General features: G+C 34.2%; 1 long non-coding RNA gene across 3 annotated transcripts; it reads left to right on the top strand.

Annotated features, from left to right (window-relative positions):
- Window positions 1-272: 272 nt before the first annotated feature.
- LOC133734478 (uncharacterized) lies at window positions 273-2768 on the top strand. Of its 3 annotated transcripts, none has more exons than XR_009858331.1 (4): window positions 273-458; window positions 1334-1715; window positions 2153-2408; window positions 2500-2768. It is a non-coding gene; the product is annotated as an uncharacterized LOC133734478 (long non-coding RNA). The 3 variants fall into 3 exon arrangements; XR_009858330.1 differs by having other exon boundaries at window positions 273-1534; window positions 1664-1715; XR_009858329.1 differs by having other exon boundaries at window positions 273-1715.
- Window positions 2769-3122: the final 354 nt, after the last annotated feature.

The following is a 3122-nucleotide window of genomic DNA, read 5'->3' as shown; positions in this document are numbered from 1 at the left end:
GAATTTTTGGGGCTGGCCCTGTCAGCAATATTATCTCCTTTTAAGACTGATGGTGCAAATCCACTTAATTTTAGAGGCTTCTTATTGGTTGGACGACGCAGAAAAGATGACATGGATTTATTTGATTGGTTGGAGCTATGTGGACCAATCAGATAATTCCTATAAATTAAAAGAAGGATTCATAAGGCTTGGAGACTAAGTTTTCCGTCCCCTATATATAGATGCATCCTTGGGACTTTTTCATTCATCAATTCTTTCATTCTTTTCACACATCAAAAGTTCTGTTCCATTCTCTAGTCTTCAGAGTTTTGCGTCTTCAAGCAAAGAGGAGAAGAAGAAGAAGCTGTGAGCCTCCCTAACCGCCATCCTTCCACCTTGTGCCTTGATATTGAAGCCTTGCGTTCAAGTTCTTCAAGTGTTCATCGTCTACAAGTGTTCTTCATTCATCTCTTCACGGTGTAATTCGATCTTTTTTCTTATAAACTCTTTGGTTTTTCTTTGTTTGAATTCGTGAACAATGATTTCTAGTAAGGGAAAAGAACTCTTTGGTTTTTCTTTGTTTGAATTCGTGAACAAGGATTTCTAGTTAACATATAACGTTAAGGGCAAAGTTTAAAGCTCGTCTCTATGTTTGAATAAAAGTTGTGATTTCTTTATAGTTGCTTTCTATGTTGCTTATGTGAGATTGCTTAATTGATTTAAAAAAAAAAAAACTTTTGCATGTTTATGTTCTTTGGTGGCCAACTTAGGATATATGCATGTAATTGAAGCTAGATTTAGGTTAACAATTCACCTAATAGTTTTGTGAACCTAATTCATAAGTAGTAAAGGCTTTGGACAAAAGTCGAAATCAATTAAGGAGGATTGCAAATAGATGAACTTTTTCATACTAGGTTGTGCACTTTGGTTGACATCCTTTCTTTGTTCTTCATGCGTTGAATGTGTTCTTGATTAGCTAACTTTCTAGACTATGATTGCATGTTCAATAGGATTAATTTAGGTGCTTACACTTAGATTAATTATTTAAGAAAAGTAAAATATAGGAAATCGTTTGCTTACTAATGTTTCACGTGGTCAACTTCTTTCTCATGACATAGAAAATCAACTATAGGTAATTGGATTTCGTTCATATGATTGTGGTTTTGATCTTTGTTCCTTGCATTCCATGCCTTGTATATGTATTTTACATTTTAATTTTTGTTTCTTTTAATTTTTAATTTCAAAACCTAAAATCCCCCATTTAATTTCATGTGTATATTTTCATTCTTTGTTTTATTTTTGTAAATAATACTTTATACTTATATTAATTCTTTATTTGTTTATGCAATTACAGGTGTACCCTCAATCTCCGGCTTGAACGATCCCTACTTATTCTATACTGACAACTACATTTTGCAGGGTTAAATTGTGTGCTACTTACAGCATGTCAGAAACTGACTTTCTGAGTTTTGTTAATCTCCGGGGCAAGGGTGAATGGACTGTCACTCCTGTTCTTCATGATGGCTTGTTCTTTTTTTTTTTTGTCTAATTGATGGTAATATGCTATCTACTTGAGAAGTATAAAACTAAGACTTTATAATTGGTAGTGCCGTTGATATCATTAAACATTTTAAGGTCTGAATTGTAGTGAGATTTGAATCTTTGGTTTACACTTCTTGTGCAGGTAGCTGATTAGTATAAACAAGTGTGTCCAATGATTGGAGAGCATTCATATGGTATGTCATAGCAATCTCATCTTCCATTTATTAATTTCGAACAATCATTTTTAGTTGTATTTGAATTGTTAGAGGGCCATCTGAAGATTAAGGTCTGGCTAACTTGTTGTCAATTATATATGAAGTAGTGACCCAAAAGATTGGAAACTTATTACTTGGGTTATTTTCAGGAATGGTTTGTTGCTAACTAGCATCAATGTAATTTTTTGAGGGATAGAGAATATTCTGAATGTTAATGTACTGCTAAGTGATCTAAAGTTCAGTTGTATATCTTACCATTTCGAAAAGTAGTTTGGACAAAGCAGATTGTTCTAATGTTTGAAATGTAGATTATCATTTTCCAGATACTAAACAACAATTTTCTCTGAATATCTTAATCCTATTTATGATCTCTTCTATAAATGTATGGTCATCTCTTGTCGCTCAAACCTATGTAGGTAGTGCCAGACCAAGGCAATGTGGTGCATTTTTTTTTTGGGTAAATGAATGAATATATAGAAGAAACCTGGCTTTAAACAAAGCCAGACAAGCAACAAGGAACAGTAGCTAAAAAAGCTGACAAAGCAACACCCTCAGCAAAGAGGGAACAGAAAATCAAAGGGAAACAAACACAAACAACCTAACAGCTATACATCCCAGAGATGGCCCCATTAAGAAGGGAGTCTCCATTCCAATGTGGTGCATTTGTCACAGGTTTGTTTTATTGTCTTCATTGTGCTTTTAAATTCAAAGTCTACATTTAATGCTTCGTTGTTGAGGTAGTTACAAGTTGCTTGTTCTGTAGGCTTGTTTAGGTGAGTCAAAGACGGCAGCTGACGATGTTGTGATCTATGGAAAGACCAGAGGGAAGATGCTTGTGTTGGGACATCTTATTCCGGGCCAAATCCCTCAGTTGTCATGTGACTTGCTCTTTAATGATGAGTTTGAGCTATGCCACAACTAGAAAAGTGGACTGTCAATGGACTTTAAACTTTCAAGCATTTTATTTGGTTTATTGTAAATTATATATGTTGGTCATTGTAAATTATTATTGTAGCAATTCTCAGAAGCAAAGAAGGAAAAACTCATAACAAAAAGACGGAAAAAAAAATGACAATGTAGAACAAAAATTTGAAATATAGTATAAAATAAAATAAAATAATAAAATAAAATAATAACGAACTGGACTGGTCGGTTCGGTTTTTGATTTTGAACTCTCAAAAATAGAAAACTAAACTGAACATAAATAAAGTTCAAGTTCGGTTCGGTTCTCGATTTAGGGTAAAAACCGAACTGAACCCACCACTAGTTCCAACAGGTAAAAAAAAAAATCTATTCACGGGTTCCAACTGGTAACCCGCAAACCCGCCGGGTTTACCGTGTCGTCCCGTTAAAAACCCGCACACTGTCAAGCCTACTAGTTGTCTG

This window comes from Rosa rugosa, chromosome 2 (genome assembly GCF_958449725.1).
Source record: "Rosa rugosa chromosome 2, drRosRugo1.1, whole genome shotgun sequence".
Taxonomy (NCBI): Eukaryota; Viridiplantae; Streptophyta; class Magnoliopsida; order Rosales; family Rosaceae; genus Rosa; species Rosa rugosa.
This window is presented reverse-complemented; position numbering and strand designations above follow the sequence as displayed.